We start from the raw sequence: 14,048 nt of genomic DNA on the forward strand, positions 1-14,048 counted from the left end.
CTACAAAGATGCTCTTGGTGCTTTTATGAGCAAACTGGAGTACAGATATGTGCGTGCGCGGGAGTCGACTTTTCTTAGATACACGTAAGGGGAGTTCCAAGGAAGGAAAGAAAAAAGGCTGGGAACCACTGGTCTGGTAAAGAGTCTGACTTCTTTAATCTTTATTCAGCCAGCTTAAGAGAGCATCTATTTATTGCCCTTGGCTTTATATCCACACTTAAACATTCAAGTCTGGGTACTGCTTTTGTCAAAGTACTGCACCATGAACCCTCTTCCAGTGCATCGCAACGCACCTAATATGGATCAGAACGTACACTTTTTAACATCAGTAACCAATCTTTATGTGCTTTTACACTAACAGAAAATAAACCTTTAACCTCCTGAGACCATGTGTCCTCATACGGGGACATGAAGTTTTAGGTTTTAATGCAGCTTGTTCTGCTTCATTTAGATCTATTGTCCTCATAAGTGGACGATTTAGTCTGCCGTCTAGCAGTAGCAAAGATCAAAACTTATTTATTTATGCCTATTAATGTTTCTAGTTTTGAAATGACTAACAAATTTTATCAATAGCAATGAGCTACAACGTTGCTAATTAGCAAGTATTCGTTTGAGGTTGTTGGGACTTCACTGTTATGTCTTTGCTCAGTCATGTGCAGGTATTAAAATAAACAGTTTTATATTTTGTCATAGAATAATACCATTGTCCACATATGAGGACATCCCCCCCCCCCCCCCCCCCCAAAAAAAAAACTACTACTTCATGTTCAAAGATCATGCTTTGTTTTTATATGTCTTAGGTCCTACTGATCCCAAATACCAAGGAGAAATTAAAAATGCTTACCAAATAAAAGCTCGGGTCTCAGGAAGTTAAATGAACACGCTCACCTCTGAGGAGATTAACACATATTTTTTTCTCCAATTATATCTCAGTAAAAGTGACTCTTCTACTGTGCCAAAAGATCTCTTTTCTATAAGCAGAGACTCCCGGGTTATAAATCAAGCTGTCTTCTGAAAAGGTCCCTCGGCGGTTCTGACAAGGTTGATCAAAGAAAGCAGTCACCTTTCATACATTAAGTCATATCGGATCAGTAAAGCGCTGGTACAGCCGCTGCGACCTTTCTTTTCATATTCCGCTGGCTTTGGCTTCAGCCCGTAGCGCGCCATTTGATGTGCTGGCACCTCGGCGCAGTAACTTTATTTAAAAACTGTCTGTTTAGCCTTTGCGTGGGCAGACGCTGTTCTCGTTGAACCGCAGCTCTTCTCAGAGGTCCCCGGGGGGGAACCAGAAATAATGACCCGTGACCCCTGTGGCAGATGATGGAGGTTATGGGACGGCTCGCTGACGTCAGAAAAAATCTAGATAAACCGTCGCTGTTTACTCAGCTGACTGACCGAATAAAGAGCCGAAGAAAAGAAAATGGAAGCGCCCGTGGAGAAAATTCACTGACAAATAGCACAGCCAAATAGCCAGACATAATGGAAAGGAAGTGGGAGGATTGGAAGATGAAAGAGAAAGTGGCTGTGATTCAATTGACCCTCTTAGGGACGAGGAAGCGACTGAAGTTGGTGCTTCCGCTTTGATCATGGGAGATGCTGCAAAACGCTGCAATATGGACGATGAAAATGCAAGAAAAAGTTGCAGCGGTAATGGAGGTGAAGAGCAAGAGGAGGGGGAAAAAAATTGTACAGAGGGGTCACATACCAGGGCCCAAAGCCCTGGAGAGAGGGGAGTATGAGAGAGAATGGGTTAAGACTGAAAGGAGGGAGTACTGCACAAATCAAAAAAGGAAGGAAAAGAAAAAGGGCAAGCTGCGGAAAAGAGACAGTGGTGGAGCGAGCGTATAATATTCTACTCAAGTAAAAATGGCCCTATTTACTATTTACTTTTATTTCACATTCAAACAGTAATTAATTATCTTTCAAGATTTGCAGGGGCTAAAGTAACAGGGAAATTGTACAAAATCCTCAAAAAAAACACACACTGACTTAATTAATATAGAAGTGTTGGAAATGATTTTTTAGCTAAACGTTCAAACGGTACTGCCTTAAGTGGAGAAAATTGGAAATGACAAAATTCACAAAGTAAAGCCAGATTTTTGTTCTTGGCTAACTGCTAACTGTTCTCGGGTAATGGCTCCAAACCCCGGATGCCAAAACTGAGATGCTTGTGGAAAGCCATAAACACTCTTATTAATTACCCAATGTGATCAGACTGCAGTATATTCTGTTAATAAAGGCTCAATGAAGTCGGTGACTCAGCGCACTTCGACGCTACTCAAGCTAACAAGGATGAGTACGTTACTCCTGCGCTTGAAGATTCTTCGCAGCGTCCCGGAGACAAGAGCAAAAGGGAAAGACAACTGTACTCGGGATTCCTGCACAACATACGATATGTGTTGGATTACTGTTGTAATAGCGTTAATCGACTGCAGCATTAATAAGGGAGTGCTGATGCGATGAATGCAAATAGTGAGCTGTAGGACGGCTTTTCTTGTGAACGGTCACAAAAATCAATGGTATTGGTGATTAAGGGGAATATAGGCTCTTTAAATGGTTAACTATGCAGGCAGCCAAATGGAAACTATCGGTAATCTGCCACATGATTTAAGATGTGCAGGTCCCGAGGCAGCAGTAGCATGAAGTTGCTAATGTATCGCAATATATTATATTATATTATATAATATAATATATTCTCTTATTAACGTAGGATCGTAGCAAATTTGTGTTGATGATCCTACTGCACACTTCCAGCTCCCCACTGAATGAAAAAGTTGGGAATTAGCTTGCTAATGTTGTGCAGCGTCTTAAGGACTTAGGGTGTGTTCAAATAAGCGCATAAAGGTTTGAGATATTAGCAATTTTGAAAGGTCAAAGTTGGGCTTATACTTGCTCCGTAGTAATCAATAAGCAATCAATGAGCCAGGTTAGCAAAGCCTTAGCAAAACAAAGGAAATGTCCTTTAAAACTCATCTAAAATTCATCTTTCAACAGCAGTGCACTCCACAGCTGCTGCTTTCGCTCAGTTCATCAGGTTCTGATCTTGGAGTCTACACGACACAAACTACTGTTTCAGTGGTTAAAAAAGAAAGAAAGAAAGAAAGAAAGAAGAACCGCATCGACAGATCCTTCCTTTAAAGCTTGCTCATAGTGCTCTGTCATCTGCTTTTTGCCTTTTTTGAATAATCCTCGCAGGCTGCCATCTGTAGCTTTAACATGGTTCTCACGCCACACGAGGACCTTTTCTGGGGTTTTCCCTGTCTCCCCAACAAACAGGGCACTGCCTCCCTACACTCTTCCATCCATCGCTGCTTCCCCTCATGCGTGGAGAACATGTCTGGAGGTCTGCCTGGCTTTAATTCGCCATCCTAAGGGTTGAACTGGAAGGCAAAACCTGCCGTTATGAAGTGAGCCATCACTCATAGGCTGCCTCCGATCCTCTCCTCTGTCACTCTCTCCCGTTTCTGCCCCGGTCAAATTTATCTACCCCCGTCTCTATCTTCCTCTTCAGTGCTTCTGTGCTCACCCTCCTCTCCTACTCTCCCAGTGCCCCTGTCCTTCAGTCTCTCTATCTATTCCAGCACATCAAAACAAACTATAACTCAAGATGGACCACCAAAGCCTCCCACCAGTTCCCATAAAAGACATAGGCAATGAAGAAGAGAGAAGAAGGGAAGGATGAGGACAGAGTGGGAGGCTCGGGAGGAAACAAATCGCCGGATAACACTGACATAATGAGAGAAAATGAGAGAGGATGCCGGAGAGCTGATAAAGGAGGTGGGCTGGAAGGGGAAGGGAGAAAACAGGTGAGGTTGGAGGGATTGGATGTGCTGTAGAGTTGTGTAAAATTAAGAAATGAAGCACATCAAATAGCTGTGCAGCAAGTGAAAGGTGGAAGCACGAGAGACGGAAGGTAAAGGGGATAAAAAAGAAGGAGACGTGCCTGACACAGGAAGGCTGATTAGTGGACTGGAACTGGGGAGAAATTCCTGCACAGCCAGGGAGCACAGAAAGGGTGAGGAAAGAAAGGGAATAAGAAGGTGGGTGATGTGAAGGAGGGAGCACTGAATGAAAAAAAAAAGGATCTGGCGTGGCCGAGGGAAATGCAGAAAGTGAGATGAAAGAGTAAATCAAGAAAGACTTGGAGGGAGCGGAGGATGAGAATATTGGCATAAAGTAATTTAAGGCTAGTCTTAGGGGAGTTAGAGAATCGGAGCGGTGGATGGTGGGGGTGGGGAGAAAGAAAATAAGCTTCCACACTGTACACAGGGACTCTGCTTTACTCTCACAATATAGCCGAGTGATCTAATGTAGAGCTGCCGTTCAGACAAAGCACGGCCACCGTCACCGGTCAACCAGGAAGTGAATCCAGCCACGTAATACAGTAAACGGCCAAGACTCCGCAAAGCTGGATCTCAATATCACACCGCATGCATTTGACAATACTTGAGGTGGACTCATTTTCTCCTGATCCCTGAACGATAGCACATTTTCAGCTTTAAACGTTGTAGTTAAAGGAGAATGATCTTCTGCAGGGATGAATGCCATGAGACATGTGAGAAATCTGGAGTGGACACAGGTCTGTACATATTTTCTGAATGAAGATTAGGCAGATAGAGCTGGTGGACGTGTCCAAGGCAAAGAGAAGCAAATCAACTCCACCTACTCTGTCTGCTGTAGACGACTGATCAGCAGTTACTGTAAACATTTAGTTGCCGTTAGGGGATAACACCAGATACTGAAAACAAGAGTTCACATCCTTTTGCAACTCACAGATATGTATGAAATAATTAATTGTCTTAAATAAATTAATGAATGAAGAAAACGAATTGAGTACTCGTCACGTACTTTCAGGACGTATATGAAAATCCGCTGATGTTTGGAGAAGGCGACAACCTCTGGGTCTGAACGATGAAGCCAATGCAGAAGTGCAAAAAAACTGCAGTTCATTGAGTGGTCGCTTGAGGTTGGCTCCAAAAGGGAGCAAATCCCCATAGACCCCCACGTTAAAAAGCCCAACCGTTCAACATCCGTCACGACACCCATATCCATATTTGGAGTTCTGGCGGAGTAAAGCTCATCCAACATGGCGACCCCGGGCTCCACCCACTTTGGGCTTCATTTTTGGGTTCAGAATCAATTGGTGACATCCCAATGGGTTGAGTTTACACAATCGATAGTTTTAAGCCATTCATTTTTAATCAGAAATGTCAGTCTTCTGAAAGTTTCTTCTGGGTTTTTACCAGAACACATAATTGAATTAAGAATAAGCAAAATATCAGCCAGGCCAGTTGCCGAGCTCATGTACATCTGTCTGTTCAGTTTTGGTCCAGACTAAAATATTACAACAAAAGCTTTTGCTACCATGTTTATTGTTTTTATTCTTTTTTTTAATCATTTTGTAATCCTCAGAGTTTTCTTCTAGTGCAAGCAGATTCTTTTTTGTTAAAAATTTGTGAAAGCACACTGGATGGATTATCATAAAACTTGGTGCAGATATCCATGATGCTCAGATAATTAATGCTAAATCCTTTTACACCCTCAAAACATTTTCACTTGCTGGCGATGTAGTGTGTAGTATTTTGTACTAAATAGCAAATGTTGACATCCTAGTTAATTGCCAATATCTTACTGTGCTAGCATTAGCATTTAGCACCGCTTCGCCTGATCACAGCCTTACACACAACTGGCATTGTTTGCTGAAGCACGATTTAAACCCTCCTTTCAAAATCACCGGGTCACAGACTTTGTGTGAACCCAAATGTAGCACAGATGATTCGGGTGTGGATTTAAATACAGCTTAAAGCAGCGTTAAGCAACGACTTGCAGAAAACCTATAAAAGGCTTCTTACTCCCTGCCTCAGCAAGTCACAATCCTATGCAGGGATGTGATTTTAATAGCTGTTTCTATCAGATCATACTGCCGCAGCCAACACCACAACGGGAGTCTCATGCTAGCGGAGAGGCAAGGAATGTAAAACGAGTCAGCCCGGGCCATGAATGAAGCTGAAATGAAGCTGATTAGATCCCCTCTTCTTTGTTCTGCCCTGCAGCCAAGGAAACACCAAAAATGACTTGTTATTCTTGCGCCACTGCCAGAAACCGCTCGATGTCTCTTATTTTGGACAATGATCTTTCTTTCCCGACTTTCACTAACACAACGGGGTCTCAGATTGGATTCGAATGTTCGCGTTGAACCGATGCAGACACACGGACACACATGGCAAAACATTAACATTGGCGCACACACACACACACACACACACACACACACACACACACACACACACACACACTCTCTCGCTTTATCAGAGGAATGTCCTAGGCTTAGAGGTATTTCCTGATATCGGGATACGGTTTGATCAGATCGTGTGTGTGTGTGTGTGTGTGTGTGTGTGTGTGTGTGTGTGTGTGTGTGTGTATTTCTGAGTGTGTACATTCGAAAGGCAGCCCTAAGAGGAAAGGGGGCATAAAAAAGAAGAGGAAGACTAAGGAGGAGAGGAGGCCTATGCAGGGAAAGAGACTGGCAGAGCCCTCGTTTAAAGCAAGAGAGCAGGTTTTACAACCAGTTGAGGAATGTAGACATGAATCAGCTTTTATTGTTTTACACAGGGCAGCGGTGAGCTACCAGCTGCAACTACCTCCATCTCACCGCATTTGAAGGTCTCTCCGCTCTCTTTTAGCGAAGTCACAGTATCTCCGATTCCATTGTCCCCTCATTGACCTTTCGTGTCAATGTTCTTCCACAACCCCGTCCTCCTCTACGAAATACATTTTCTGTCCAAACCTACGCCACCAGTCGCTAGCAAAATGGGGTTTCCAGCAAAGGAAATGTGGCATGCCTGCACTACAGAGAAGTCACATGAGGTCAGTGTGGGAGCCTGGGTGTACAAAGTGCCGGAGACAAAGGTTCATGTCCTGTGACCCACGTGCTGTAAGGTTTAGGACATTAAAATGTTGACTAAAGGTCAGGGAATGAACACGGTTTAAGTTAAATGTGGAAAAATCCAGAGAGTAACAAGCAGACATTTGTAGCATAGATATATTTTGTAACTCTGGGGCCATCAATAATCTCCAGAGCTCCATAAACTCCTTAAACGACTCTTTCACGCTCTTTCACGGTAAACCACAAAAAGACGTAATGTCTCCATAGGTAGGATGCTGGAATTCCGTAATGTTACCCATGATGGGACCACGCGTTCCCCAAATACATCTCTTTCTTGGTGGTGCAGCAAAAACAGTGCACACAGTTATAATAAAATAATAATGTAAAGTGGTACTAAGAAACAATGATGTCCTAGAATCAGGAACATGTCATACGAAAGTACAAGTATTTGTCCCTAAAAGTCCGGTTTACGATGGTTTTCATTCTTGGAAACCTCACGTTTTATTATATTTACAGCTGGTATTCTAGGTGCACGGCACAGCCTGACGTTCCCACTCTGGAATCTCGTTGTAAACCACAAACAGACTCGGGTCACGGACGTAAAACGGATCGCCCAATAAAAAAAATGGAAGCAAGGGGGAAAAAAAGTGCATTTGATGCAATACTGAGGTCAGCGTTTGACACTGTTGGCAGTGGAGATGAAACAAACATTGATTAATAGAGGAGCTAATGGACATTCAACACAGAAAATGAGCCAAATATTCAAATGTGACAAACCTATTGCATGTTTTCTCCATATTATCCAGAAATATTGAGTAGCAGTAGGCCATCTTACTCTTTAGTTGTACTTCTTATACAGTAAGCAGCACAAGGTTAGTTTCATGCCCCCATGGATGTGTTAAGAAAAATGGTTTCCAGAGTTAATATAAAACACAGACTCCCTCTGGCAAAGACAGCCAACCTACTATTGGAACCACATTAACGGGACAATATAATAGGGTGATATAGACCATTCGTGTTGGACTGGTTCTAGGGATTTATCATAAAACTATTAATATCAAGGGCTGAACCCGGGGACTCAGGCATTCCGAAAAATACTCCTCCATCATAGTCACTACTTATGGCTCTCACACACATGCAGTAGCCGCCGGTGTTATTATAATTATGACTGGCAAAGACCTGTTAAGACTTCCTTAATAAATATATATTATAAACAAGGTGAATGTGAACCTGACCAATGGCCGCACTGTTAGTAAATCTCACACGTGTGTGTTTATGTACTAATGTCGCAACCTAAAGAGCCCGCGAGCGCATCCATACGTGCTTACACAGTCCATAGTATGATATAGTATATGTGCATATTGTGTGTGCGCGGGTTTGACTGTGTGTTTGCTCGTCGGTAAGTGTGATGGATGACTGTGTCACGGCAGTTGCGTTGAATGCTGAGCCAGGAGAGTGGTGTATGTGCGTGTGTGTGTGAGGGGTCGGCCGAGGCTGCCTACAGCAGTGATGCAAACTCTCTCCCTCCAAACATATATAGAGGAATGTCAGGTATGATGAAGCGAGGCTACACAGTGCAGAGTTCCCTCAGGTGTACTTAGCGAGGCAAACCCGCCTCCCAGACACACTCCGTCATTACACAAGGGGGGGAGGGGGATGAAGACAAGTCGCGCGCGCACACAATATAGTCATTTGAAGCAACACACACTCGCAAAGAGAGGCCAAAGGACTAAATTGAACGCATAGCCAGTCGTCGGTATGGAGCAGCCTAGGCCAGCCGGTGAGTGCTAGTCAGATTTTCAGTGGCAGTAAATGATGGGATTCCCTCGCGGGAGTCGTCCATCCCCCCGCTGAACTGAAATGTAACATGTACAACAGTTTTGTCTTTCTTTCCAGAAGGACTGAGTATCATTTAAAATTTTTCAGAACTACAGCTGAAATTAGGTTTATTTCCCTGCCTGGCATAACTTTAATAACAAAGATGTTTACGTGTTCCATCTCTATTGCTTCATGGTCTATTTTGGCGTTTTTTTCTCTTGATCCATCTGACGCATCCAGTTCGCTACTTTTAGACATTGTCAGAATCTCTGAGCCAACCGGTGGCAAGTTTTTGTTCTTTAAATTAATTGAAATTCTGCCTGTTTTCAGACCGTCATACAGCTGTTATTCTGCCTAGTCCCACCTCATCCTCATTGTCCAGGGCGTCTCCACTCCACGGAGTCCTATTCCTGTATCACTACCTTCATCTGAGACTCTGCTCCATCATGTCTATACTTACCGGAGTCTAACCTGCAAAATATTTAATCTCGCAAGTTGTTCTTGCTCCAACCCTGTGATAGACTGGTGAACTGTAAGTGGAGTTCCCCATTAGTGATGCGTCGGTCGCGAACAAGCTGGCTCTAAGAGTCGGCTCTTTGTGGTGGACGAAAGGAGCCTGTTCACGTCATTGGGAGCCGATTATTTATTTTATTTTATTTATTTTTTCTTCTTTTTTTTCTGTTAAACCTAAACGTGATTGGTCAAGTTGTATGGTGGTGATGTCACGCAACACAGAGCACAGTGGCGCTCGAACTGAAGGGAAGACAGAGACAGAAAGTACATGTATTAGAAAGGGTAAGGAAAAAGAGTGAAAGAAAGAGTTAAGTCTGGACACATTTTAATGTGCTTGATAGCACAAAGACACAGTGTACACTGTGAGTTAAAACACTAGCTTTGAGAACTGGTGGTGTGGTGGTCAGCATCGGTGCCTTACAACAAGAAGATTCCCAGTTCAAGTCTGAGTTTGGGCGGCACTTCAGATGACAAGTTTTTGCAGCTGTTCAATGAAGATTTAAATAATCCTATTTAAATAACAAACAATTGATGTGATGTAATTCCATTATTAATTGCCTTTACACTTAATTTGGTAATGAATTAATTTAAGCAGCAAAAAATCTGACGAGCCAGTCGGGAGCTGAAAGAACCCAACCAACAGAACCGGCTCTCTAAAAAGAGTCGGAATTCACATCATTATTCCCAATAGTTCCAGGGCCCGCCCACGGATCTTGATTTTGCTTTTGCTTTCAAATTGAAAGTGAGAACCTCAGAGATATTTCCTTGGTAAATGACGCTATTTCCATGGAGACATACCACTAGGGGTAAGCGGCAAAAGCAGCAACCAACCCTTTGACCGAAACACAGCTCGCTGCTCTTCCTCTTGATCGGATTCAATAACTACAGCTCATCAGAAAAAATTACAGTCCATAAAATGAAGCTAATACAGCTCCTTCATCTCGCATCTTACCTCATCATCAAAAAATGTGCCAGAGTTGGCGTGTTGCTAATCTTTCTAAACCTCAAGGCAGAAGCAGCATCAGTCAGGCTGTGTTCCCCTGAAAGGCTAATTCATTAAAATCGCAGCAAAGCCGTCCATTTAACACAAGTCCTCCTGCTCATTTAACGCTCTCCCCATGCATCTCTACCTTCTTTTTTTCCCCATCTCTCTCTCGTGAACCATCATTTATGACAAAACAGATGCCGCTGTGATGCTCTGGGGGGTAGTGGAAGCAAACAGAGCAATTAATAATCACTAATATGGGAATAAAAGAGGAACATTTTCAATGCAGAAAGCAGAAAAAGCCTAAAAGGACTATCCTTCCAAACATGTCCTCAATCATTCTTGCATTCGCATCACATCGATGCATATTTCATGAAACATGTGTGCCGCCCCCCACCATCGCACATGTACCCATCCGCCCACACATGTGTTCCAATATTCTTAAACACTGACAGTAGTGTTGCTGATTCAGGGGATTAAAGGCCATTAGAGTTGCTGAATGGGCTCCTGTAAGACACATAGGCACACACATAGCAAGACACATCAATACGGCATGCAAATCGGTTAGCATCTCCTTGAGGCCCAGATGGATGCGCACTTCCCGCACCTGCTATGATCTTACACATTTCACCTCAACTCGGCGTTTGCACGTGTAGAACAGAAACAAGCTTCGATTGGAGGCTCTACGAAGGCTTATGTGTGTGTGTGTGTGCATGGTGTGGGGAGCGTCCATGTGTTGGTCTGCAGGGCAAAGGCCTTTCATGGTGCTCGGCTGTCTGCACGTCGGAGCAGCAGCCCTGATGAATATAGTGGCAGGAGAAACTGCACGCGAGCTTGAGAAACTGCTTTCTTCACGTCACAATATCAGCAAGCATTACACACAAGTTCAATCAATGGAACGCAAGATTTAATTAAAAAAGTCGATAAATATTCAGAAATTGCATTGTTTGACAATATACGAAGGGACTACGCATGCTTTTATTGATTGAACGAGTATATGGGTGCTGTGAGACTACCTCAGGGAAGGTCAAACCTCGCCTTTTCCTTTCTGCTCTGCTTCAGTTTTTATCACTCTGCCAGCGTATGTCTATATATTGCTCATATTCCTTTGTTTTTCTGTCCTCGGCCTCTGAGAGATGGAGTCCACCTCCATTTTTCTTTGATTCTCGACGTGCCTTAATGCTTGCTCTGGGGGTTTCAGGCTTTGAATCCTGTAAAGTGTCTTGAGATGATGTGGATCGTTGTTGACGCTACATAAATGAAATAGAATTCAATTGTCTTAGTTGTGTAAGCAATCTTGAGGTGCCATGGGCCTAACTTAATGAAACAGCGGTGAAGGGAGGTGCCCTCTTGAAAACCCCAATGATGTGCCGCATACTGCCTTCTGCTGTTGGCTAACCTGCTGGTCGGTTTCCAGTTGGACTGGGCTTCTAAATGTGTTCTGCCTCGGATCCTGGCACAAGGGGTTGTAACATCTTGTCCTGTGTAATAATGAATTGTGCAAAGTGGAATCCACGCGTACAAAAATGACCAACTGCTCAAACTCGCATCAAACATGTCAAACCACAGCAGAAGACTAATGCTACATGCTAAAATAACTTATATTTTATTTAGCCAAAACTAGCCAAAACTTTTTGCAAAATTGACTAACCTTTTGGTGCATCACTGCCTATATCTCACAGCTTTTGAGGCTACACCATACATCTTCAACAAGGGGTCCGTGACCCTGAAGGAGTCCGTGGAGCTACTGCAGGTGGGTCACACAATCTTTGGTTGATTAGACATTTTTTATACACATGTATTTTATTTCCCCCTACAATATAAATAAATAACAATTATATTTGGACCTGTGTTTTATTTGAATAGCTTACTAATTATGTATATTTATAAATAGCGCTAGGCCTAATTTAATATAGAACACATATAGTAGGTAGGGGGTCCCTACTTAATCTCTCAGTATGGGGTCCTTGGCCAGAAAAACGTTGAGGACCCCTGGCCTATATATTTCCTTTTATCATACTAAGTAGCTTTTACAAGAACGCTGGAGCCTCTCCTACATCATCATCATCATAATCATCATAAGCTGGTGAAGATGTTGACTCACAAACAATCTGAACTGCAGCTAATAACCTGTCAACAAAATCCACATTTGGCCGCAAGACTAGACAAGCTGCTTTCCTCTGCCTCTGCTTGAAATCAGTTCATTATGAGAGATAAACCTGCCACCTCCTAAACCGCATAAATGGTCAATAAAGTCTGGTATCACATTTCGGTTACGCAATAATCCATCCATAAAGGCGTTCTCCTCTCTTACAGTCGACCGAACTGTTCACATCTTGCTTTATTGCTTACTTTATCTCCTGCATTGGTAATTGTGATTATTTTTATTCTGTTGTTGCCTTGCTGTAAAATTAATTGTACTTTCTGCCAGAAAGCAAATCTCCCCAAAGGGAAAAAACAAAGTTTCATCTTAATCTTATCTCTCATGACTCAGTTCTTTTCAGCCGCTCTGTGCCAAATCTCGTTTCCCACATTTTCCCCCAGACAGGGTTTCCCTCTTCTTCCTCAACGCTTGCTCTGAAATTGCATTCTCCCCTTTCCACTCGCTGGATGGATGCTGCGCCCACAAAAGCCCTGACGGATATGAGAGCGCGAGACCACTGTGCGCGCACGTCTTCGGATTTCACGCACGAACACAACGAGAGGAACGCTGGTGTTACGTGGGTGGACGGATGAGAAGGTAGACTGACAGGGAGGGAAGGGAAGCAGGAAGAGAGGAGGACAGGTGAAGGGACAGAATGAAGCTACAGGAAGGGGAGGATGGTAGGGTGCAGAAATGAAGGGGAAGATGAAATGACAGGAGAGTAAAATAAGAAGGAAAGTGGGGCAGTGTTTAGGCTAAGATAGAGATACCTGTCTGTAATAACCCCCGAACCACATAGACCCTCTGTCCACAGATAATGAACACACACCACAGCTGAACTGAGCAATGCACTGAGGGGAAACAATGGGTGAATCCTCCACATAAGAAAGCGGCCAGTCAGAAACAAAAGACGAAAGGAAAACCATGAGGATGCAGAAGAGAAAAAAAAACAAAAAACATTGGAAGACATATATATGTATATATAAAAACCGCATCACCATAGCAACCCTGTTTGAGGAGGGAAGGTAGCACACCAGAAAGATGGGGGGAAAGAGTGGGAGAATAGGTAAGTAAAAGTAAAAGGATGCATTGAGAATGAAAGTGAGAGAGACCATGGCTCTGTGGAGGGGGAGAAAAAGGCTGAAGAAGGTTTTCGACACAGTAGCTGAAAGACTCCAAGAGAAACAGAAAGTGAAGGAAGTGCTTTTGACAAAGCTGTCAGTCTCTGGCCATGATATGTGAGGCTGAACAGTTCAAAGAAAAACAGACTTTTTTAATAGACAGAAGGTGGGTTTTCAGCAGTTGTAGTGCAGTAAATATAATAAGGGACTGAAGAGGAGGGTGGGAGTAATTGTCTTTAGTAGCAACATCAAAATAGCTCATTGCGTTTATCAAGGTTTGGCATTCACTTATTGCAAAGAAAGTCACTACTCTTTCTGCACCTTTCAGAGAGAACAGATCAGTGGAGCAGCAGTTGTGGAGGGAAGTGCATATAAAATCTCCAAAGCAGGGTAGGGTTCAACACCCTGGTAGCCACTAAGATGGCCAAGAACCACGTGGAAGATCAGAGAAGCTTGCCCGGTAACATGTGTTACAAATGTTACTCATGTAACCTGGTTTCTATGAGTGAAACAGTCCACGTTTTAGTCCAAGCCCTGATATTTTTCCACCCCTAACAAAGTAAAGTGTTTGTGTCTAAAATT

General features: G+C 43.2%; 1 protein-coding gene across 17 annotated transcripts in view; it reads right to left on the reverse strand.

The window, feature by feature from the left end:
- The window catches only part of cacna1g (calcium channel, voltage-dependent, T type, alpha 1G subunit), a 256,906-nt gene that overhangs the window by 218,976 nt on the left and 23,882 nt on the right, over window positions 1-14,048 (reverse strand). The window lies entirely within an intron of this gene.

The sequence above is a fragment of the Mugil cephalus genome, chromosome 16, assembly GCF_022458985.1.
Source record: "Mugil cephalus isolate CIBA_MC_2020 chromosome 16, CIBA_Mcephalus_1.1, whole genome shotgun sequence".
Classification (NCBI taxonomy): domain Eukaryota; kingdom Metazoa; phylum Chordata; class Actinopteri; order Mugiliformes; family Mugilidae; genus Mugil; species Mugil cephalus.